Raw genomic sequence first — 26,897 nt, forward strand, 5'->3', positions numbered from 1 at the left:
CGATGACGATGTAAATGATAGCCAGGGACCGACGCGCGAGAGCACTCATTAGCATTAACTCACTCATTAATATTCCTTACGATCGGAACCGTCAGTTAAAGTGAATCCTTGTCATCTGCTTTTTACGATTTCTGTCGGGGGTCGAAACTTTCGTCATAATTTCCGGCAGGGAAATAAAAAAGTGATTCTGGTAGGACGAGAAAAAAACAAACAAGAATCTTCCGTTCCTTCCTCGAAGATCAATTATGCATATTTTGTCGAAAGTTCGCCCGGATTGGGGAAGTGGTTTAACGTGTAACTTTGATAAAGTTTTGCGTTTTTCTTCCTTCTTCTCCCGAATTCAATGGCGATGGCCGAAAAACGATTATCACCTTTACCCTTCTGCGATTCCCGGGATGAAAGTGAGAAAACCTGGCGCGGAAGTCCCATTAATTTGGGCCGCCAAGGTGTCACAGTGAGCCACCTGCTACGTGACCGGCGTCAGTTTTAATTCCGTTTCTCGGCATCACCTTTTTGGGGGTTCGTTTTTTTTTTTTTTTGTTAGAGCTAACCTTGATGTGACGAGCATTTCGCCGGAAGTCATTTCAACACGATTACAAATCACGTTTCGCGAGGAGTTGAGGGGGGAAGTAAAATGGAGTCAAGATTTTGCCTAATTTCGTAACAATCGCAACAAAAGGGTATGCAGTCGTTAAGAGTCAACCGTGATATTAACAAGATTGTGGGAGAAAAAATCCTCACAAATAAGGGCTGAAGAGGTAGAGCAAGTGTTTAAGAATGTTGTCTATATTAACCAAAACTATGGTATTTGTTTAAAGGAAAAGATATAATTGAATGAAAAAACTCCAGAAAATATTTTTTGTTCAACTTCGTTTAGTTTTAATAGTCATTTAATTCAGCCTCCTCGTTGATTCTCGGTCTGTAAGACCGTATGCGCGATTACGAGGGGGTAAAAAAACAAAACATCGTTATTCGAAAACCAGCTGTACGATTAGAATGCAAATTTCAATAATTGTAATTTCGAATTACAATTTATGAAGAAAATCAGTGACAATTACAACTGGTCTTATGATAATGGCAATTTGTTCTGTGAACTGAAGTCTATGTCTGTTTAGAAGAATAGAATGAACTTTTAACAGGGATGGCCTGCTGTAAGTTTGTGTTTTTTGGTTCTCAAAAAACACGAAATCTGTTTATATTGTACCAAAGTACAACTGATAATGTATTCATTTAAAAATTAATCTCTATAACAGCGTATACCAGGGATGTCCAAACGGTAGTCCGCGGTCTACCGGTCGCCCGCGTAGTTATTCTTAGGCGCCCGCCAGCTGGTCTAGGATAGTGTCACCTACAAACGCAATGGATAAAATATCCCTCCATGTTTTGCCGTCATTTCTATGGTGTTTATGCTAACCTCAATGGAACATATTAGTTGTAAGAGTAGATATTTCTTCATTAAAGTTTCCGTTTTAAATATTTTTTTTATTTTTTTGTCAGATTGTTAGTTATTTTATATTAACACATCCAGTTGTTCGGCCATAATTTGTAATAAGACAAAAAAATGTCACTAGAAACAATTTCTGCAATTTCTCCAGGCACATCATTTGTTGAATGATCAATTGAAAATAATGGACACATCCGGCAAAATGTTTCGAAAATCAAGAAAAAAATGATTTTTGGTGAGAACTTCGTCTTCGAAGACTGCAAATGCGAGTTTAATGAAGTATTGTTATTTTTATTTTAAAACTATGATGAGTAATGTGAATCAATTGTGCAAATTTCTTTCAAGAAATATAGTCATGAATAGAACACAGTGATGAATGAGAAACTAAAAATTTCTAAAATTAAATATTGAGCCCTATTATGGAGTCTAATTGAACAGAATTTTGCTCGTTAACTCTATTTTGTTGTTATCATAGATACAGTCAATGAAAGCTGTTGTCATAATTTTTCGAGCTGTTTGGTTTGCCTGTTGCATTCCTAATATTTTGAATTGGGAAACATTTTGACAACATTTCGAAATATGCAACACATGAACAATACATTACGTTCGAGTAAGAACTCGATTCGTTAAGATTCTATCGATTTACAAAATACGAAAATTCGCTCGGTGTGATAGTGACCGGATATCGGATACCGGATAACCGGATATTCGGATTTTGATAAGCAAATAGGAAACTGGGAGAAACTGTATGTGTACATGAAGCGCATAAAAGTTCATATTTTAGGGACTAACAAACGTATTTTTACAAAATAATAAGGAACTATGGTTAAATGTTCCGTATAGAATGAATATTCTCTAAAAGAGTATCAAGTTTTCTGCATTGAATATTGAACAGTTTTTTTTCTGTTAATTATTTTCTATTACAATTATGAAATTTTTGTGGATATATTGAAATAAGTTTAATACTAGTCGAGTAAGAGTAAGTAATATGAATATATATTTCTGTTAATTATTTTCTATTACAATTATGAAATTTTTGTGGATATATTGAAATAATTTTAATACTAGTCGAGTAAGAGTAAGTAATATGAATTTAAATAAACATCACAACATCAATCAATTATTTTCATTCGTTATTTAAAAAATTGGAACTGTTTTGATAATCTGAGACTTAATTCAACACAAATCAAATCAAACGAAGCAAATGAGACGAAACTGAATTAAACCTCACACGCGAAGCTCATGATTTCTTTTGAGACAGTTTCAACGAAGTGGCAAATGAAAATGGTAGTCCATTTCCACTAAAAAAAATCCATTACTAACGAAATCGACTGTTATGCGAAAACATTTCGAATCGATCGCAATACAGTTTATCTTTCAGCTCCTTGCAGTAGTGTCAGTCTTCAGAAAACATACGCTGCGCTGTACTTGAGTTTAATTTTCATCAGCGCGCGTTCATAACAAACACGTATTCTCTCTTGGTACGGGTTTTTTTTAATTTCATAAACAAGAGAGCGCCGAAAGAACACAGTGCAGAAATCAGATAGGGGAGAGTGGTACAAAACGCACCATTTAAGCAAATCAGTCATTTACCGCACTTCTTGTAATTGATTCATGCTGTTTAACATCTAGAATACTTCTTCCATCACTGCCAATTATATCCCTGATGTAATTTGATATAACATACTCATATTCGCAAGGATTTTTTATCGATAAGTTAATAAAAGTACTTCTATTTGTTATATTTCATAAAAAAAAACATATTCGATGCTAGATACAGCTAATTGAAAATACATTACATGAATAAAATTTCAATTAAATAGTGTAAAACCAATAAACTTGTTGCAATTTTATGACATTATGCAATCAATTACACCCACCCACTATGCAACTATCATCAAAGCGAAGAGAGAAAGTCAGAACCAAAGGGCTGACATCCCTATCCCAACCAACACAAATTGAGCGTAGGCAGCATAGAAAGGGCTCAAGCGTACAAGTTTCTTTTGTTCTTCTCGTAATGTGATTGTGGTCAATTCAGTCGTGCTGTCAAATTCCTTTTGTTTTTTCCGTAATGTGAGTGCGGCTTGGAGTAATTTCTATGCTTATGATTTTCTGTGCGAACCACAAAAAAATGGTTACATGCCAGGGCATTGGTCAAAACGAACGTTTGTTTTTATAACCTATTTTTTTATTTAAATCGTTTATTTTTACAGGCTCAGTTACATAGGTTTAAAGGAGCCGAACTCCTTACTGTATTGTTACTAGTATATATACATTTTTCCTTGATTCTAATGTTAATAATATAGGAAACCGATTACTCAACTCAACTCGGTCAACTCGAGTTTAGAAGGGTGACATATTTTCTTCAGGAAAAGGAGGGGATATGAGGATATCTCCTAGATCACACTCACACTCTCAATCACACTCATCACACTCAATTCTTAAACCTATCTTATATCTAATATGTATTTACATTTCATCTTATTCTTAAGAAGGGATCCGATCTCTCACAAAGGAAAAGGAAAAGGAAAAACTAAGGGTTATAACCTATGTAACGAATATTTTTTCCTGTGCATACTGCCCCAATTATTGCTTTCAAATTTGTTGGCAAAATTCTTGTAAAATATGACATGTTGGTGTGATTTTTAAGTGTGATCATAAAGTTCAATGATTCGTTGTGGAGGTAGAGTGTAAATATCCTGATATTTAAACATTGACTAACCGAAAAATCTTACCAAGCAACCATGAATATTTACAGAAAAGACAGATGCATTAGTTTTTCTCAATTTGTATCTTATTTTATTATGATGGGTATGTTTGTGTACTGTGAACATATGGAAGAGATTACTGCGAACTGAAATGAGTAAAGTAATATATCATTTTACATGACTAATCTAAAGATTTTTCACAATTGATGGCTTGGGCCATTTTACCTCACCGGTGCGTTTTGTACAGTTCTCCCCTACATCGCTTCTCAAGTGTTTGATGCGCGCTTCATTTTATACACACACACACGCATCAAATTCAAGCGCCCGTTTTGTCTTCGCTCGTTCTAAGCAAAGCATAAAAACAACAGCGCGCCTCCATACCAACCGTGTGCGGTTGTGTGGAGAAAAATAACTCAACAGAGAAAGTAAACTAGATTCAAGTGCGATGTAAAACAGGTATAGAAATACGACGCAAAATACGGCGTAAAACACGGCGAAACATTCGGAGCAAAAACGATATTGACAACAAAACATTTGATATGTGTTTCGGAGCGTGTTCATTCGCCAGAGCGCCAACAAGGAGTGAGAACTCAACTGAGTATAAAAAACTTGTTACATATCAGCGCTGCGTTGCATTCTGAAGACTTAGGAGTGTTTACAGTGAAAGACTATTCTCCGAAACTATCCTGGAGTACGAAGCAAATCGTAATCGATCGTTTAAAAAAATATGATAAAAGTTATAGTGTTAATGAATTAATGTTATGAGTTGATATTAACCTAATTTTGAAAAAAAAAGATTCATCTTGTGTTAATGAGAAATTATTGGAACTATTTTAATATCCGGTATCCGGCCAGATAGCAACTTTTGGCCGGATAGTTACCATATATCCGATTCATCTCTAGTTCTTATACCTCTTGGTAATTGAGGAATATAATAATCATCTTGGGTGTATTTTTTTTATGAAAAATAAATGCTTTGTATGTTCATAAATGACAATTTCCTTATAAAATAAACGATATTGATTGATGAGACTCTACAGGAAAACAAAGTATAACTTATTTATTTTTAAGTAACCGATAATTATTTTTGTTTTGAAGAATAATTTATCATTGAATATTTATTAGTATGGCCTATGATTTTCTTTTAATTAACCCTCCTGTAATAGGTCTTTTGAGGAGGCTGAGTTAAACGACTATTGAAACTGAATGAAGTTGAAGAAAAAATATTTTCAGGATTTTTTTCAGTTAATTGTATGTTTTTTACTTTGAATAAATATCAATAATGCCTAAAATACACAATAGCAAAGCTACAGAAACACGCACGAGTTTTACGAGTTATGATTATGCGTGCGAGTACAGGAGTGTTAAAATTTTGTTCTATCTTCTAGTACTTAATTCATTTTCTCATGACTTTTTTATACAGTCAATGTTGGTAGACCGCAGCCTAACATTTGAACAATTAGTCGCCCGCAATGCCCAAAAGTTTGGCCCCTGGCGTATACAAAGCAATACATTGTCAACTGGAGGTTCGTGATCTACATGGGACCACAAACCCCGTCTAAAGGGTCACGGGGAGTCTTGTTTGAAACTATTATTTCCGTTCGATGAATATATTTTAAAAAAATAGAAGGATGGTGTTCACTCTTTTAACATATGACCACGGAATTGTTGCATTCAATTAGCCTGTTTATCATTTCCGATATTATCTTGAATAGGGGGTCTCCGTAGCCACATTGGTTGCGCGTTCGCTTAGTAAGCGATCGATCGTGAGTTCAAAACTCAGGGCCCTCATTGACCATCTTTGTGTTGTTATAGAATAGCTACGTCCACGCAACAATCATCAGCGATGAAGATCGATCCACGGTCGAAATAAGATCGATTCATCCATACAACTGCTCTGCTCTGCCAGACACATCGGGCTACTGTTCTATAAATAACTCAACAATGATCAATCAACTGTCTCCGCTGTCCGGTGGTCCAACTGGATAATGGAAGAACAGAAAGAATACCCTTACGCCTAAATGGCTACAGTGTGAATGTACCATATGTAATGGTATAGAAGGAATACTGGCGAATGGCAACTGTGTAATGTGATAATTATAGATATGATAACCATGTGACATGTACACGATTAAAATTCGGCTCTGTTACAGCTAAAATGCTAATGAGCCTTAAATAAATAAATGGGATAAAAAAAAATTATCTTGAATAGACTTTTTTCGTAGCCGTTTTTCATATTAAGTCTCAGCAAAAAAAATATGTTGCCTGCTCTTTATCTAGACTGAAACTAAAAAAGTAATCATATAGTAAACAAAAATCGGCCTCTCGTTCCAATACGCACATCAGCCAACAGACGAAAATATCATTGCGCAGAAGCCAATTCGGATATTTTCAAAGTAACTCTTAACTTCAACATATGGTGTTGAATGCTCGCTGTCTAGAGCAAAACTAGGAGACAAATCACAGAGTAAAGTAATGTATATCTCTTATCTGCTCGCCACTACATCACGTTGCTCGTGGGAGAGCACAGACAGCATGTGCAATCAACCAATCAGAACGAGGCATGTTCGTTTGGATGATTATGACCAAGTATTGCCGTACGAACTGGTGGTATCGATATCACAGGATCTACTCGACCGATGATGACCGATGACCGATGACTTATCTGAATCGTTATATAGCCGTTTTTTGGTATCTATTTCTATCAATTTTTTATGAACCTCTGAACAGCGATTTTTCATGAAAAATAACTAATTTATAACAAAGACTCTTGTGAACGCTTTAGGTATTGTCCTAAGATTTCAAAATATGCATTGGAATTCGTTCTGTGACACAGCGTTGCTTCAGAACCGATACCACCAGCGAGGTACCGATTTTCAGACAGCATCTAAGCATCTATTTTTGTCCACTACATCTTCACACACCCAGATAAAAATGTTTCCGTAAAACATTCCAAAACATGGAACTTGAAGCTTCAAAATGGTTGACATCCAATCTTCATGCGTTGACTTTTCACGAAGTAACATCAATCCAAAATAACCAATAAATTTCGACTTCGCACTCTGTTCTTCTAATTTTTCTGTGGAGTGAATTTGAGATAATCTTCTTCTTCTTGGATGGCGTTAACGTTCCCTGTGGAACTTTTGCCGTCTCAACATATGCATTAACTAGCGTCATTTGTTAATACTTAGTTGAGATTTCTTAAGCCAAATAACACGCCTTGAATGTATTCCGAGTGGCAAATTCGTGAATACGCGTGACCACAGTGCAAGTCGAAGGAAATTTCTTTGACGAAAAATCCCCCGGTCAGAACGGGAATCGAACCCGAACACCCGGCATGATAATGAGAGACGCTAACCACTCGGCCACGGGTGCACTATTTGAGATAATAGGTAAGCTAATTATGTCAGTGATGTGATGTGTTTTCAATTTTCCAGGATTATAAAAGCTTTTCGGTATGTTTCTGCATATTTTATTGTCTAAATTGCTAGTACATTGCTAGGAAGAAAAGATGCTTATTCTTTAGAAGTCGCATGTATGTGAAAATATTTTTATTAGCTGACAATAGTATATGTAACGTGATTCCCACATAATATGTGCAATTTTCTGTTAGAATTAAACATAGGCTGAAGGAAAGATCATAATGGTTCCATTGAAGACAAAATCCAGCAACGACTATTTTCAATTTTCTTTTATTTTTTCAAATTTTTATTTATTTATTTATTTCTATAAAAAAATAATAAATAACCTTCTAATAGATCTCAAAGTATGTATTACTTTCATTGTCTATAGTCAATTTAATTACTTAAATGAATTTTACAATCTTTTTTGAATGTAGCTAGTGAAGTCGTTGCTCGCACGCGGTAGGCTGTTTCATAGCGTCATTGCTCGATATTCGAAGGAAACTCTTAAAACATTTGTTTCGCACCTTGAAAGTATCAAATTATGAGGTCGTGGAAGTGATGACACTACGAAAAAGTTTTTCAAGTATTTTGGGGCTTTTTTTAGAATTTTAAATGTCATTGTGCACGTTGATATTCGCTATGACTACAGTTGAGTATTAATTTAGAAAATTCTGAGAAATGGTCAAATCTATTAAGTCCATACACAAATCTGGTAATAGAATTGAAAACTAATTGTTATTTTCGAAGATTTTCATTCATTGATTTAGCGTAAAATATATCACCGTATTCAAATAGTGGTATAATCAAGGATCGAACAAGTTTTAATTTGATGTGTTGAGGGGTGAACTTTTTGACAAACAGTATTAGTCTGAGCTTTCCAGTTTAAGCTACTGTCCATTAAAATGCCATGGTTTTTAACAACTTCAGAGTAAGTAGATTCCTCTGTGTCCATTTTCAAAAACGGTGCTCCATGTATGTTTATTTGTCTAGATTTGAAAATTATTGCCCGAGCCTTACGAGCATTGATAATCAATACATTGTTATTATTTTATTTAGTTTTGAACTTAACATTGAGTATACATTAACAAAGTACGCCCCGCGTTACATGCGTTTTGCTTGTAAATAAATGATAATATCGTTATATTTTTTAATTTTTTTTTACAAGCGTTCTCGTTGTATTTATCCATTCCGTCCAGTGCAATCTGCTTTCCACCTCTATTCAGTTCAGCTGCACTCATTCGTAAACAGTTCGCTCGCAAACAATACACGCTCAATCAGTTCGTTCCAAAAGAGTTCACTCTGAATCAGTTCGCTCCCAAACAGTTTACTCTCGATCAGTTCGCTCGCAAACAGCTCACTCTCAATCAGTTCGTTCGCAGCCCATCCGTTCGCTATCAGTTCGGGTGGCGAACTACCGTGCTATAAAAAAACGGCCGTTCGTTCACTCTATTTGGCGAACTAGTTCTTTCGTATCGTTCGTGAACGGTTTGCCCATCTCGACAGCAAGCTGTGTTGACGTTGAGAGTTTCTGGGAATGTTGTTGCTGTGTTCGTTGCTCTCCCCGCTCAGTGAAAGCGTTATGTACAATGAAGAATGCGTTGATTCAATAGAATAAGTTGCATCGAGAGTAACAATTGAATACATTGTCCGTTCTGTGGTTTAAAGTTTGAGTAGCAATTACAATTCTACGGTCAGCCAGTTAGCAATCAGTTGTCGGCAGCGGCGATAGTATCCATCATCATCAGCATCGAGACATTTCCACCGAATGAAAAGTGGAGGAGAGAAGCGAGAAGGTCCGGTTATGTCTTTTTTCTGTTTTTTTTATCTCTGTCAATGTTCTTGCATTTTGCATGTGAAATAATACAACAACAGGAAGTTTCATCTGTTTCATTTCAATAGAATCGTTTTCGGAAAATGGGGTATTAAATAAGGAACAAGAATCAGGTTCACCAAAACAATGTTTCGGTTCGCGCTCAACAAACCGATCGGAACCTTCGCTGCAGTGCGAGAATGAAACGAATGAACGTGTAACGAACTGAGCGTGAGCGAAAGAGGAAAGTTGATGGGTTTGCGCCTAGGGGCACGAACGGGATCTTGACATAGGACTATGATTGTGTGTAGAAATTGCATTTGAATTGAGTTTTTTCATTGTTCAAAATCTGTAATTTTTTCTCTATTGATACATCTGGATGTACGGGTGCCACACGAGTTGACGCAAAAAATCATTTAGAGCGAATCAACGCCTGCGATGCACTGCTGAAACGGAACGAACTCGACCCATTTTTGAAGAAGATAGTGACTGCTAATGAAAAATGGATCACGTACGACAACATAAAGCGTAAAAAGTCGTGGTCGAAGCGCGGTGAGCCGGCCCAATGGATCGTCAAGCCCGGATTGACGGCCAGGAAGGTTTTGCTGTGTGTTTGGTGGGACTGGAAGGGAATCACTATGAGCTGCTCAACTATGGCCAGACCCTCAACTCGGTTCTCTACTGTGAGCAGCTTGACCGTTTGAAGCAGGCGATTGACCAGAAGCGGCCAGAAATGATCAATAGGAATGGTGTTGTTTTCCACCAGGACAACGCTCGGCCTCACACATCTATGATGACCCACCAGAAGATACGGGAGCTCGGATGGAATGTCCTATTGCACCCACCGTATAGTCCGGACCTGGCTCCAAGTGATTATAATCTCTTCCGGTCCATGCAAAACGCTCTTGGTGATACTAAGTTGGCCTCGAAAGAGGCTTGCGAAAACTGGCTGTCTGAGTTTTTTGGAAATAAGGAGGGGGGTTTTATAAGGGGGGGATAATGAAGTTGCCTTCTAAATGGCAACAAGTTTGCGAACAAAACGACGCATATTTGATTTAAATTGGATAATTTTAAGTATGTTAAATAAAGCGTCAAATTTCGAAATACGACATTTCTTTTTCCCCAACCCTATATTAAGATCGCGACTACTCAACTATCATAATGTAATATGCGTGAGTATACCCTTTCGAACTTCCAAATCAGCAGCCAGTTAATTCATTAATTGCATATTCTACATAACCAAACAACATACTCGATATTGTGACATCCTGGACCACCATTACATAAATTGTTAGTAGTAAAACCTACACGATAAAAACGTGAATTAAGTACGAATTGATTGGGCAACATACAATACAATAACAGATAAATGCCTATTATCGGTAAACGGAGAATAATTCATTATACGCATCAACTCACATTGTGAGCTAAAGAAAACATACCCATTTTAATCGTCAAATTGTTAACTTTTTTTTTATATTCACTGGATATAAAACTGGATAAATTTCCTGTCTAATGGCATATATCGCAATAACGATTTTGAGTAATATGCGTTTGAAAACTCTCAATGAATCGTTACATTTTTCGTAGAGTGACCCCCCTATATAGAAATCAAAGATATATTCCTATGTCAAAATATATTTTATTCAATAAAAAAGAGAGCAGAGAGGTAGCATCTTGTAAAGAGAGCAGCAATATATTGAGCTAACGTGAATAAGCTGTCGCCATGAGTGCGGCAGATTCATTATTGAGAGACGATTTGTCAATAAGATTGAATTTGACGGGTATGTCTGTCACACCTCGAGCCCGAGCTGATCTCGATGCTGAATTTTTTTCATCATTTTTCGCCTTCAATTAGAGACGTTTGTTGAAAAAAGGGGTCCAAGACACGACCGCATTGTTAACGTAGGACTGCGAACTGCGAATCAGGTCCGCCTAAGCTAGTTTAGATCCTGGAGAAACATTTATTCACATTCAGCTATCTTCGTGAAATTTGAAACACCACATTTTCTTGGATCGATTGACCGCCGACAACATACCGTTTGTAAGTAAAAAAAAACAATCCCCTAAACGTACCCCAGACGCGGCCAATTGAGTTGTTTTGGGCCATACTGTCTCAGTCGGTGTACGAAAATAGTTGGGAAGCAACTACAGCTCAACACCAAAACAATTGTTCTCAAGGAGATCCAGATCATGATGGCGAAGGATCGGAAATCTTGAGGAAGATTGAAGATGAGGAGCTACTATTTGTCGATTTTTTCACACCTCAAACGCACATTGTATGAACTTGTTTTTGCATTTAGTCCCGCTACTTATGACTCACCCGTTAAAATATCCGTAAACAAAAAGAAAGAATATAAAAGTTATTCTTCAGATCAGTCATCCAGATGGTGACCAGACGGCAGTGGTAGTGAGACTCGAAAATAGCTCAAGGCCGACAGTCAAGAGATGGTTGAGTGCGCGGAATCATTGATTTTTACAAGAATAAGTTCAATTGAAAATTTGTACAGCAGGCAACATAATCATGTAGGAAGAAACGGATTACATTCTCAAGAAGTAACAAACTGGATTGAAAAATTAAATTTGTAAGTTCCTAAGAAAGTTATTCGAAATAAAAGGGGGACCCTACTCTGAAAGGTCGAAAAATAAGAGATTTTCGTGATTTTTTTTTAACCGGATGATGGAATCAAAGTTGAGCATTGGATCATTTTGAAGAACTGCGGACATCACTTTTCATCCCCAGTCACGACCTGATGTAGAAATGACTTTATTTTGTACTTGGCAAGCAAAGTTTTGCAAACGCTCTTCCGGTAACATCAAATTTACCATCCTGAAACTTTTTGAACCGCTCATAACGTTGCAGTTTGCCGAGAGCATGTTCGCCGTAAGCCTCCACCAACATTCCAAATGAATCGGAAGCGGATTTTTTGGATTATCACCAAAAATCAATTGCTTCCGCGGATCGGAGCTCGTATGCATAAAATCTACCTTTTATAACACCAAAAATGTTGTAACTGGATGAAACGTTGGATATTTGGAATTGTGTATCGTTGACAGATGTCAAAAACAAATACGATTGATATGACATTAGTACAGTGAGAAAAATTCGTTTAAAAGCAAGCTAAGTTTTGTTCGAAGTCCTCAAACGAATTATCATAAATCTGTCTTCGCCACTATATTTGATTGGTCATGTACCTTTAATAGGAGCCAAAATTTCATTTTGAGAAGCGAAATTCGTTTCAACGCACACAACTGAATATAAGCAACTGGCGCACTTATGACACCAAAAATCTTGACCATCTGTCAGTTCAGTTTCGTTGTTGTGTTAGTACGCAAAAAATTTGTTGGAGCAAACAAAAAAGAAAAAAAAAATATATGTGAGTGAATCAGAACAAAGAGTTGTTCATGAACTAAAGAAAACTGGTATGAGTAACCGGGAAATAGGAAGGAAAGTAAACAGATCCGAAACATCGATTTGAAATGTGTTGATGAATGATGAAAAATGTGGGTTTCTCAATGCATTCACTAAAGGGAATGCCGAAATAAGCAATCGTGATAGGATTCGAATTCTGGAGCTGGCCGGAACTGGAAAGTACAATGCATCGGAAATTAAGAAGGAACTTGGACACTCGATTACCAATCAGCCCATTGCAAAAATATTGCGGTGATCTGATTGCTTCAAATAGACTCAGCAAGTCAAGACAAAAGCCAAGAAATCGAATCTTCCTCCAACGCATATTCAGGCTCGATTGAACTTCGCCAAAAAGCACAAAGCATGACGAAATGAATGGGATAACGTTGTATTTTAGGATTGAAAGAAGTTCAATTTAGATGGCCCTGATTGCTGTGCATCAGGCAGGATCCCAAGGTCAAGCTGAGCCGAAACTTTGGAGGCGAAACATTCATGATTTGGGTTGGTTTTTCACGTCATGGAAAACCCTCTCTTGCTACAATTTCAACCAGGATGAGCTCAGAAGAGTACGTGGAAGACTGGAAGACGTTCCGGAACTATTTAGCGAGTATTTTATGCCTGAAGACATCACTTTGCAGTCATCCATGTTAGTAAGAGAAGTATGCAGTAGTTTTTCTTGCACGTCGTGTGTACAGCAGTGGAAGACAGTACAGAACAGTTCGGGAACTAAAAGTTGCTGTGAGAGAATCCTGGAGGTCCATCGCTGCTGCAACGCTTGAAAATTTCGTTAATCCCATGCCGAACAGAATTCTCCAACCATTCGTAAGAACGGAAAGCAAACTAAATATTGACTATTGTTTTTCCCTAAAATGAAACCTAAATCATTGTTTGCATTAATAAAAACCAAAGTGCGTTCAAATTGATTCCCTCTCACAAAAACTTTTTTTTATTTCTTATTCAGCCAAATAAGAACGTATAATTGGAAGCAGTGATGTAATAAACTATGATTTGGAGGGGCCAACATTTGCAGTTGCTGTGGATCACTTATTGTTTGTTGACGTACTAAAACACTAGAATAAGGCACTGTGTTAAAACAATTTTTCCACACTGTATGTGCAACTAATCATAAGTGAATTCCTGTTTGATATGTATATATCCGATATAAATGATTCTACTTAAACCTATGATCATTTCCTTCCTCTATTTAAAAAGGGGAAATGCTGTTATTGTATTTCAGAAAATCACTAGCTAAAATCAGAAAGCCCTAACCTCATAATCCCAAGACTTAAATCACCCCGAGCAAGCTAATAATAGCAGACAAAATTATCCACCTTTCTCTATAAATTTTCAACCCTTCCCACTCGGGAAGGCCACTTAACACCTTCTTTTCTGCAGCGTAAGATTCGCTCGTATCGCTGGCACAGCAGCTTCTGGCTTCAGCTCGCTGCCAGCGCTCATAAAATGTAAACATGATGATTTTTAAAATGAGTACTTTCGTGTCTAGTGTTGGGAACACCAGGCACGAATTCAGCTCGCTGCTGCGCTGTGCAAAAATCAAGCAGGTGTGTGGGTTGAAGGGATAGGGAGAAGTGTATTTGTTTTTGAGCTGCTCAAGAAGTTTCCTCCGCAGAGCTTACTCCCACGTGATTTGTATGATGTTGGTTCCGTTTTTTTACTACCAGTAACGAGCGTGGTATGAAGTGGAATGCTGATCTGTTCAATCGCGTTCTGTGTTTGTCTTATTACCACCACTCTAATTCATCATTCATTACAATTGTCCCGACTGTAAAACAACCATGAACACACATTCCAAATACCACACACGCACATACATCACCGGCTCTGCATACACAAACATTCCCGCTGGAGAAATTTTGCGGTGAAAATGTACTTTCTTCCTAATCTACTGTGGGTTCCGTCCCCGCAGGATCCGACCCCAAAAGCTCAAAGGTAAGCAATTTATTTTACGTTGCACTAAATCCAGCATCCCACCCTGTCGCTCGTGTTCGGAACATATTCACCGGGGCCCCAAATGGGTGGCTGAGCTGTGTACTAGTTGCAGCCAGCAGCAGCAGGAGTCTCCTTTTCCGTACCTATTCTCGGAGAAATCTTGTACGTCATTCGGTTGGTCGGGAAGCCCTTGGCCCTACGATTGAGCCAATCTTGCGTAAGCAAAGCGCCGCAGAGCCAGAGAAGAAAGCAAGAGTGCACACGAAGCGTAGGGGTGGCGGTGGGTGGCACCGAGATTGGCCATAGGTAAATAAAAGTTATAAATTACCTGACTCTACTCCGTAAATAATCGTAGGAAAGCGTCGCGTAAGCGTTTTCTTTTTCGGTACGATTTTCGTTAGGAGTACATACTGTGTGTGCGAACGTTTCACTGAACGACACAAACGGATGTTTTTTCTTCTGCTTGCTGGTAGACGCGTTTTTGGATGGTGAGGATGGAAGTTGGAGGAGATGATGGGTAGGAAGGAAATTGGATGTCAGCTGGGGGCGCAGTGGGTGTGTGTGTGCACGAGGCAGTCGAGACAAATGAAGCTTTTGAACCGGTTTTATCTGAATAGGGTTGCAGACGATCGTGGTATATTGAAATTGGGGAGAAAGCCGATTTTTTATGTCGCGGAGATGAAAGTGATCGGAATGTGTAGATATAGAAAAAGACATATACATCAATTTCCGATAATACTTACGGGTATGTACACTAAACTAAATAAACGAATAAATTAGAGCGAACAACGTTATTTCTCCAAAATGATTTCAGTTGATAGATTCTAATCCGCAAAAATAAACAATAAACATGCATTCCATTAGACTAGCCAGTAGTTGTGGGATCAGCGTAACAGCTTCACAACCCAAGCGGCCTGGTTTCAATCCCAACTATCGTTGGGATTTTCTAAGACGAAAAATCTCTGGTTACGTCTTTCTTCGGAAGGGAAGTGAAGCTGTTGCCCCGGCTCATGAGATGTTGAGTCTGATAGGTAGAAAACAGATGGTGAAGGCGCCTCCATGGTCGGTGATTGGCACAAAACGTGGCGGAAATATACCGACGTAAAATAAGCGAGATTGAGCTTGAGCTTGAGCTTGGGTAGACTGTACAATTCGTAGTTGCTCTCCGTGATTGACCTGAACCAACCAAATTGCACAAAGAACACGCAGAATGACGCTTGGGACTAGCAAATCATTCCTGTTGTGCAATTTTCGGTGATTCGAGCTTTACATGGTCAATAACGACGCCGGCCACGTTCTTACAGTCACCAGGGGAAGGGAAGGAATGTTAGTATGATATTCGCCGCCCGAAGGCCAGAAGGGTCGCCTCTATAGCGTGGTTCCCTAGCGTTTATCATGGAAAGGATAGTTGTTAGTAGGAATGGTTAAGAAAAATCAGGATTCACTGCGGTAAGTGATGTGATTATGTAAACACGAGCTATTGACTACTCGACGAAAAAAGACGGGTGGGTAATGTCGGGGACATAACCGGAGTGCCGTAGGACTATACAAAGGGGACAGCTTTTGTTAAATATATATTATAAATATATTGTTTTATTTTCTTCTCCTACGTGAATACCTACCTATCTACCTGAAAAATGGATTAGTTTACTGTTTACTCTTTATGAATATGTTGATGGTTCTGAAAAGAACCTTTGGTGTTGTGTTTTTGTTATCACTCGATATTCCCATCTTGTTCGGTTAAACCTTCCTGTTTAGCTATTGCATTTGCCACTCGCCACAGCTTTCACAGTTGGAAAATTTCTTCCCATCCAGCCTGTGACATATTGTTCAGTAAATTACATTTAATGCGACGTGCCGGAGAAACACTTTGCCACTCACTGAAACTAATTGTTGCCTTGATGAGCGCCGAACCGAAGCTGCTCTGTTCTTGATACGGGTTTTCTGATTGTCGTGAGCAGCTTTGCAAGCCAACTCGAGCACTCCGACGGCCGAAACTCTATAATCGCTGTTAGGTATACTGGTGCTCCGGCACCAATCCGTTCGGCCTAGTTACACTTGCGGAGCAATCAAGGAATGCGATCAACAGGGAACTGGAGACCTGCACGGTTCGAGTGAGACTTTGCCTTTCCCTTAACTTGTCCTCCTTTGTTACGTTCACGATGCCGATGCCGTACAACCACACGGGTTCACGGTTTGAAAGAAAATAAGATATTTTTTCGGGGTCCGCGTGTTTTATACTCTAGCGGTACACACTCACAGGATAGAGACAAATCGGCAGACTCAGCCAGAGGAGCGAGTCCAACGAGACGAACGATTGAGCGTTAAAAGGGAGCGATGGCAAAAAAATACATTCATTACGATTTGTTCGCTCGTTGGATTCACATGCAGGCTAAAAAGGGTCCTTTTCAGGATCACAAAATTATCTTCAATCTAAAGAGTTTATTGTTTTGTTATCACTCGATATCCCCATCTAGTTCGGCTAAACCTTTCTGTTTAGCGATTGCATTTGCCACTCGCCACAGCTTTCACAGTTGGAAAATTTCTTCCCATCCAGCTTGTGACATATTTTACAGTAAATTACATTCAATGGCACGTCGCATTACCACCACTCAGTATCGGATTGGAGGTAATTTTAACCTGTAATTGAACATTTGCGATGACAGTGGTACAGTGTCAACTTTCAATGTGGGGTCATAATTTGGACCCCGAACTCTATGTTTACAAAAATGTCCAACTAAATATGTCGCATTACAGGTCCGTCCAATTAGCTAAATGTCGAGATAAGTGTAAATTACTGTACTTTCAATCTAGAAGCAATTTAAGAATTGGTGAAAATCAATAACCTCAGAACAACTGCCAAATTCACATACTCATCATATCCTGGCAAACAAATTATGAAAAAATCAATTTGTGTTTTATTATTATTTTGGATATTGTTTTAGAAAGCATTGAACTGTATTTCCTAAACTCTTTTTGGAAGGTTTAATGGCGCTGAAAAGCGCCTTGTTTTATGGAATGGTTCCAATTTAGAAAACTTAGTACTCGTGGTTTTGAAAAAAACCATTTCGAACGCCCTCGATGCCACCAAAGCAGATTGTATAAAGAACAAACTTTTTTCTTCTGCTACCTGATGCCGTTTTGCGATTGCGTTTGCCACTCGCCACTCGCTGCAACTGCCTGTTGTCTTGATGTCCACCGAACCGAATGTGTTCTGTTCCGAATGCGGGTTTCTTATCGTCGCGAGCAGCTTTGCCAGCGATCACTTCGGCGGCCGAAACTATATAACGGCGGCTAGGTGGACTGCTGCACTGGTACTATCGCGCTTGGCCTAGCTACCCTTGCGGAGAACTCCAGATCAACACGGTTCGAGCGGGATTTTGCCTTTCCCTTCACTTTTCCTCCTTTACCATATCCAGACATGGCTGCTTGGGTTGGTTTGTTGATGTGTTGTGATGCGAACCGATGTGGTGTACGGTTTGAATGAGAATGATCGTTACGGCAGCGGAGCGGGGATTTTTAAGCTGACTGGCTGGCTCGAGAATTACGCATGTGTGAGACTGCGACCAATGTTTCGTTCATTTTTTTTTTCCTTTCCAATCGTGCTTCATTCTATTTCGCTGTTGCTCTGGTTGCCCGTTTTGGTCGGTACGATTTGAGGAGCACAAAATGGACCAATCAAAAATGGGCACATAGTGCATTTTGACAATGCTTGATATTTTACAATTATTCAATTATTTATCTCAAGAAAAATGAAATGTTATTCGTTATGATATATGCGTAGATATATTTCCTATCAATTGATGCAAAAACCTTTGCGATCTATTGAGAAATGCTCGAGTTATAAGCGTTCCAAATCTTGCATTTTTTCCTACTTGTTCAGTGTCTAAATTTCCATTTCACCCCCTATATCTTCCGGTTAGACGTAGTCCTACGTCAAAAAAACTTCATGTGTTACAACGCGCAGCAGATATTATCTTTATGTAGCCTGACCAGCTATTGTTACTTAATTATTTAACGCATCTTTTTTGCCGAAATTTCATCGCAGAAAAATAACTTTGGGGAACCTGAGAAGGTAACCGGAACGCTTCATAGAAATTAATAGATATCTAATCGGAACGGCGAAAATAAACTTTAGGAAGCCTTAGAAGGTAACCTAGAGAACTTATCTAAATTTAATCAAAAATATATATAAATAATTTATAACCTGTTAATTATCGAGCGTATTCTGTTTCGATGTTTTTTTTTTAAAAAGATGAAAGAATTATAAAAAGTCAACAGAATCGATGACCGCGAATGAAATCTATAAATCACCGCAACATTTTTTTCTTTCTTCGTTCCCTGCTCCTGCTGCTCTAAAACGATAAGAACTTTGTCTCCGTCATGAGAGCGGCAAATAAATAAATCTCCGCTGATTCACTGCTTGCAATAATCACCAGGGATGCCAGGTTTGAAGACATTTCTTCATTATGAAGACATTTGACCTACTGTGAAGACATTGGATTATGTGAAAACATTTTGAAGACATTACGAAGTATGTGAAGACACTTCAGTATGCTAGCGTATGTGGATTTTTGAGAGATTTTATTTCCATAAAATTCCAACTATTGGGAGGAAATATTATCAAAAGAAGTAGGAGTTTTGTCTCAGTGACATTCGCTCGCCTTTATATAAGTGTCACCCGTCTACCTTTGCTCCCAGCAATCAACGGAGGCTTTTGTCTCGGGGTCATTCATTGGCCTTTTTCAAACCTTTCCAAGCAGAAAATCCAGTAGCATAGAGAATGAATTCAACAATCGAGCGAAATCCACTTCAAATTCCGGAAAACTTCATGCGGTCTGAATATACATTGTCTCTAAAAGACACCAGTTCATCGAGCGCGGATGCGAGAATTCGAATGATTGTGACACTGTATTATTATTACACTGGGCCTATACTATACAACAGGCTAATCCAGATCCCTCAAACGAACACTTCACAAATCGAAGGCTTTTCGGCTACATATAATCTCAACAATAAGTTCCATGGATATGGTCTAAGTTACAACCAAAACCTCGATACTGAAACATACAAATCTAGCTATCGAAGCTCCGTCCCTATGGAAGAACGGGGGCTACATTCACTCAATCAACGACCCATCAAGCCAACCATCTAAACTCACAAAATCTAGTTCGTAGCTGCGCAATATATTGTTCGTTCAGATCTACTGAAATAAACCTGAAAACCCCAGCAAAATTAATGGAATGCGCCATATAACAATTCCTCAGCCTCTTCCGACATGACTGTGAAGACATCCCCTCGTATTATGTGAAGACACTTGAAAAACCACCTGGCACTGATATCACTCGCTAAAAACAGCCCATAACCAATATCTATTCAACACAGAAACGTACGCATGAAAACCATACAAAAAGATCTATTTTTGGATATAATTTGGATTCCAAAAGCGGCATACAATGCATACGAAACAAACACGGAGCATAAATATGAAAATGCAACCTGGAGTTCGTTCATTTGAACATCGAATTTTACATCTGAGGGCTGGAATTCCGAGCCAGTTATTCATATTCCAGGAGGCAACTGAAATCGCAATTTAAAGATGTTCTGTTTCACGGGTCATTTGCTCCGATATTAATGCAGCGGAACTATATGTCCATTCATGTCAAGCTCTTGAGGCGCGGTTTCATCAGGAAGCAACCGCAGGAAGCCACAGAAATGCAAGGTGAACACAGTTTGTTTACATGTTTTTTGGTTGCAGAATGTATCCCCACAAATTGAATTCAGTTCCACTTTCTCCAAATCACCCAAAATCCATGGATGAATGAGGCTAAAGAAAGTGGTACAGTTCATTCATTTCTGTTCCCGAATCACTGCGTTGACCATGAATTCCCGTGATCTCCCAGTATCTCCCAACCGAAACGCACATCTATGTTGACTTCCAGACAATTACTGCAAACATGATAATAGTGTTACTAATTCTTCCCCGTCATTTTTCAGAGTTGTCGCCCTGCTGTTGGTATATCTTTCCTAGCTGAAAAAGCTGGAAAATTAGTTCTGCTGAAAAGAGCGTATAAATCGAGATTAAACTAGAAATATAGGAAGGAGAAAGAGAGGAATTGAGAGAAAGAGAGTAATGTGAGAGGACTTAGCTTTGTTTAGCTCTCCGTGTTTCTAGCGTGTGTGCGGGTCTCATTCTGCAGCCCTATATTTTCTCCGGAATCTGCTCCGCACTACAAACACAACCGCGACGATGAACGACAAAGGGAGAAATGAACTCTTCTCCAAACTAAACATAACCAAACGAAAAACTTAAACGTAACACTTTTTTCACTTTCTAAATTACCCAAGAAAACATTATAGAAAACATTCATAATCCTTGGTAATCTCTTCTATAAACTGTTTCGGACATTTTTGAAACACCACTTTTTCTATCACCACGGACGGTTGAGAAACAAAAGCTACCAAGAAATAAAAACGGAGTGACTGAAAAACACATCTGTACTCAATGGCTGCTTCCGTGAGACTCCTATACCGACGTAAAATAAGCGAAGATAAAAAAAAACTAAGAAATCATAACCTATTATTTAACATAGGACTACGTTTTTCAGTAATGATGCCAAATCCCAAAACAGGACACGTTTTTGTGAAATAGACATAGCAAATAGACAATAGCATAGCGTTCGTTCTATGGACAATATTCATATTCCAATTTAATTCCCGTTTTCAATTTATCTAGCATGAATAAGCTATTCGTTATTACTGTATTTACAATTGATCAGGATACTAGCAAACAGACGGCAGTAATTTTATCCAAATGGCCTTCCTCAAAGCCGAGAGTTTTGTTTAGTTTTCCAAATTGGCTAGAGGCGAATGAACTGAGAAATTTTAAGGTCTCTATCATTCAAACAATGGTCATTATTATTCAATTCACAGTCTTGCTCCAGTTTGCAGACAGCAGTCTTTCTCAATGCTGAGAGCCAAAACAGCCACAGCTCTTTTGCTCGATACAAAGGAAGAATGGAAGAAAGATATCGCACACAGCGATGCAGTTTTGTTCGGTGAAAGCACCGTGCCGATTTTCATGCCGTCTGGTGTAGAGCGCTACTGTATGTTTGCACACATCATTTCTGCATCTGTACTAGAGTGTAAATTTTAAATTATGAAAACGAGAGCGTTTATTTAACATTTAGGGTGCAAGGATTTGAGCGTTAATGCCTCTAGGCCGGTAGATAGGTGGTATGGCAATCACTTTCGAAAGATAGGTAGGTATATTAGTGGTATTTGTTGCTAATTGAATCAACTTTTCCATAGCTCAAAAACATTTTTGATAGTAAATTACTGAAATCACAAAAATCCATAAATATTGGTGAAATCGGAAAATTTTAAATATGTTGAAATATAGAAATTCTCTATGTGGTATACTTATCTCTACGGATATGTAAACACGTTTTGTTTCTTATTGCAAAATATTTGATTCGTTTTTTTTTTATTTTTTGTTAGGGTGACTATTTCAAAAAAATTTTTTCCAATTTTTACCAGAAAGATTTTTTTAAAATTTCATAACTTTTGAACTACTGGACCGATTCAGATGATCGATATACCAAGTTAAAGCCAATTAGCTGGTATTTCTAAACTTCCTTCTAAATACTAAACTTCCAAAAAATTGGAATTTAGTTTTCGTAATTTTGTTTGATTGTATTTGTTTTGGCTATTTGTTGGGCTATATTATTTGATATTTTTTATTCAAAGGATTCTTGAGGATTTTTCACACATCACATCCGAAAATCAAAGATGTATACTTATTCAGTTTTGAGTTACGATTTTTCAAAGTTAACCGATGGTACGAAAAATAATTTTTCCCATTTTTTCAAAAACTAACTGAACTACTAAACCGATTCAGATAATCTGTATATTGAATTGAAGTCAATGAGCTAGTCTCATTAAAAAAAAAATACAAAATACAAAGTTGGATTCTAGTCGCATGGCAATATTGAACGAAGACTGAAAACATGTTAACTTTGAAAAATCATAACTTTAAAGCGAAAAATGAAACATCTCTGATTTTCTAATATGTTATGTAAAAAAACCTCAGCTTTCAGGAAAAAAATATTTTAAAAATATTGCGCCCTTGGTCCCGAGACCATGTAAACTATAAAAATCAAATGCAATCAATCATCACGAGAACAAAATTCAATTTTATTTTATTTTTATTTTTTTTATTTTTTTTTATTGTCGTCAATCTAAATTGTAGACCGATACATTCTTAATACTACTTAAAACTACTTACCTAAAACTAAAAATCTAAAGAGAGCTGGCTGGATAATTTATTCGTTTAATTTAAAGGACGATTTTAACAAGTTACAGAATCAATTTTTTTTATTTATTTATTTCGTCGAACCAGCGTAGACTAAATATGCTGCCCAAATATTACAGTGAAATTTAACGATATCTTATGCTATTCAGATAGTCTTTGAGCATTGATCTTGACATGGTTACATCAATTGTTTCACTGTGTTCGTTACAGAGGCTCATCATACGATTAATAGGACTATATTTGGCATAATTCGTTCTTCGATAATCTATGTAAAAAATGTTAGGGTTTCTCAGGTTCCTAATCGGTGCGTAAAAATTCAGGTTTCCTAATATTTCTTCTGAGTCCACTCGTTGTGATATGATATCAATAATAAATAGAATCATGGCAGAGGTCCGACGTTCTTTTAGGCTTTTAATATTGATTAGCATACAGCGTGCTTCATATGGAGGTAGATGATATGAAGACCAGCCTAGTTTACGAAGTGCAAATAACAAAAATTGTTTTTGTACAGATTCAATTCTGTCTTCGTGTGAAGTTATGTAGGGGGACCATACAATACTACAGTATTCGAGAATTGATCTGACGTATGTAATATACAATGTTTTTATTGTGTACGGATCGTGGAAATGGTAACTAAAGCGTTTAATGAAGCTCAACATATTATTTGCTCTATGGATGATTGTATTATAATGATCCACGAAGGTTAGTTTCGAATCTAAGATCACACCTAAATCTCTTACTCGTTGACATCTACTGATGGGTTGATTACCCAGTATAACACCATTGTTCAATGGTGTTCTTCTTCTTGTAAAAGTAATCAAAGTGCATTTCCTAACATTGAGCTGTAATAAACTCTTAGTGCACCAATTATATAATATGTCAACTTCATTTTTGAATGTTTGAAAGTCTTCTTCATTCTTTATTTCCATATACAGTTTCATATCATCTGCGTAGATAAGTGCCTTAACACTGTTAAGAAAAACGCAAACGTCATTAACAAATAAAATGAACAAAAGTGGCCACAAATGAGAGCCTTGAGGAACTCCGGATGTAACAAATATTGGTTTTGAAATTTCCCCATTAAATCTTACCATTTGGGTGCGGTCAGTCAAATATGATTCTAGCCATTTCAATAGCTTGACTTCTATCCCTATTTTTTGAAGTTTAAGAAGGAGTAAGGGTATATCAACACGATCGAAAGCCTTACTAAAGTCAGTGTATAGAGCTTCAACTTGATTACCATTATCCATTGCATTCAAAGTGAATGTGACAAATTCCAGCAAATTTGTTGTTGTTGATCGTCCTTTGAAAAAACCGTGTTGCTTATTCGTAATTCGTGTCTTTAGTTGTTGAAAAAGTTTTTGGTTTATTATGCCTTCAAAGAGTTTTGGAATGCAAGAAATAATTGCTACTCCACGATAATTTCTTACATCGGATCTATTACCGGATTTGAATATTGGTACAAGAAAAGAGTTTTTCCATATTTTTGGGAACCTTTCTGATTCTAATGACGTATTGAAAAGCCATAAAAGTGGATGAGTTAATTCAGATGCCAAATTTTTTATAAAAACCGGTGGAATTCCGTCAGGACCTGGCCCTTTCGAGACATCGAGCTTATTTAATGCGTCAAAAATTTCAATGTAAGTTAGTTTTCTGACTCCAACATCACATGGAAATTCTGGAAGAAATGCAAAGAAGTCACGATCTCGGTCCTCCTCAGCTGTTACAATATAAGCTTCTTGAAAAAATGTTGCAAAGAGGTTGCAAATTTTTTCTGGGTCATTCCCCACGGTATCGTCAAGGTGCATGCGTGATGGAAAACCATTGCTTTTTAATTTTGTTTTTATATAATTAAAGAAACTTTTCGGGTTAGATTTTATGTCCGACTCTGTTTTTAAGCTGTAATCTTCAAAAGCGCTATTAACAGTTGAGTTGAGCTGTTCGCAAATGTTCAGATATTTTTGGAGATTAGCGTCAGATTTGTATTTCTTATAAAATTTATATGCCATCTGTTTTTTATTTTTTAGATTCTTTATGCTTTGATTTGTAGTATTTATTTCGAAAATGACCAAGTAGTTGGATTTAATTTTATTTGTCGATCACCTTAATCGGTCCAGTATTGCAAAAGTTATGAATTTTTGAAAAAAATACATTTTTGGAAAAAAAACTCAGTGTACAATTATTTTTTTATTCAGACCTTATTGGTTGGGAAATATTAGGCGATTTGCTTAGGAGGTCCAAATGGCCCCCACTTACCCTACATTGGCAATAAGGATACAAATCTAATGTACCAATTTAACGAGAACAAGAATGATTAATGAATCACCCATCTTGAACTGCTTTTAAAAAACAACGCAAACCAATCGATCCTTTTTAGGGCTACCAAAACTTTTAACTGAAGAGTTGTTTTTGAAAATTAATTTAAAATTAATTAAAATTAAAAATTAATTAAAAAATTTAGAATGTATCGATCTAAAATAACTCCTGAAGTGATCAGAAGCAAATTGATTTTTGTAATTTTTTGCTAAAAAAAGCTTCTGTGAATTTAAGAGTGTGTTCGAATTTATTGGTGTAATGATAACGATGTTTTCTCATTCGCCTCTAGCCTTAAAAAGGGCCAAAACTGAACACTCGCACCATCTACTCTCTAACAGGATTACTGATGAATCGTGAAGAACTTTTTTGGTGACTTTTCATGATCGATCAAATCTATTTCATGAATTCGAGCAATCCCCGAGTAAAAAGTGGCGTCAAAGTGCAGTACATTCCGAGCCGGGTGTGAAGAAGGTATTTCAAACGATGAGAGCTGTGTTCTTCGACGGAAAACTGGAGGTGAAAATTTGTTCCACAGTGATTGCTGTCGACTTCGTCACCCCACCACACAACCGATTCGCTTCGGATTTTCTTTTGCCGTTCTAAGTGTTCTTCGGAACGTTGTTTTCGGAAGCGTTGCAAATGTAATTTTGCTAAGAGATACTGAAAAACTACTTGGATATTAAGGAAGTTCAGTGTTTCAGTGTCATTCTAGACAGCGAGCATTAAACAGTACAGGCAAACCTTTTTTTGTGCGGGGGATAGGGACCGCACAAAAAAAAATCACATAAAAAAATCGGGCAAAACTTCACCAGTAGCTTTAAAAAATCGTGTTCGGTACACATTTTGAAAAAATTACAAATAGCATAAAAAAAGTTTCCCCCAAGAAAATAACTCAAATTCACGACGTTCACCGTTCAGTTTCCTTTTGTTTCCATGCTTTTCGATGGGACAGTTTACCTTTCCGGTTGCCCGTGGCTGTTTTGTGCTTTTAGCTGCATGTCGAAACGTGTTGCTGTTAGGAATCATATCATGCAAAAACTTTGAAAAACATAGAGCATTTGATGGGAGGAGGTGAATGATTTCAGAAGTGGATAACTTCGTCAAATATGCTTCTTTTCATATACCGTACAAAAAAAAAACCGCACAATAAAAATCGCTCAATAAAAGTCGCACAAAAAAAACCGTACTAAAGAGTTTTTTCCTTGAATTTCCATAAAATTTGTTTCTCGCGGTTTATAATTTTTCATTCCTACGTTAACAATGCGGTCGTACTTAGGAAATCACCCTTCTTTATTATTTTTTACGGCCCGCGATACCTTGACTAGCACGTATTTGTGGCCCCACTGAGAAAAAGATTGATGTCCACTGGATCTCAAATCAAAATATTGGTTTGTCCGGAAAGTTTGTGCATTTTTTTAATAAAAAGTCAAAAGCACCATTTTTAAAGATGAACATACTAAAGGTTTAATTCTATATGCACTGCTTATCACACAATATCTTACACGCTGCTTGAAAAGCTATCCCAACTAGTTTTGTGTG

General features: G+C 37.4%; 1 protein-coding gene across 2 annotated transcripts in view; it reads right to left on the minus strand.

Annotated features, from left to right (window-relative positions):
• LOC129774818 (protein O-mannosyl-transferase TMTC2) overlaps nucleotides 1-26,897 on the minus strand; it is a 786,337-nt gene that overhangs the window by 263,996 nt on the left and 495,444 nt on the right. The gene's annotated exons all lie outside the window — the stretch shown is intronic.

This window comes from Toxorhynchites rutilus, chromosome 3, assembly GCF_029784135.1.
Source record: "Toxorhynchites rutilus septentrionalis strain SRP chromosome 3, ASM2978413v1, whole genome shotgun sequence".
Lineage (NCBI taxonomy): Eukaryota > Metazoa > Arthropoda > Insecta > Diptera > Culicidae > Toxorhynchites > Toxorhynchites rutilus.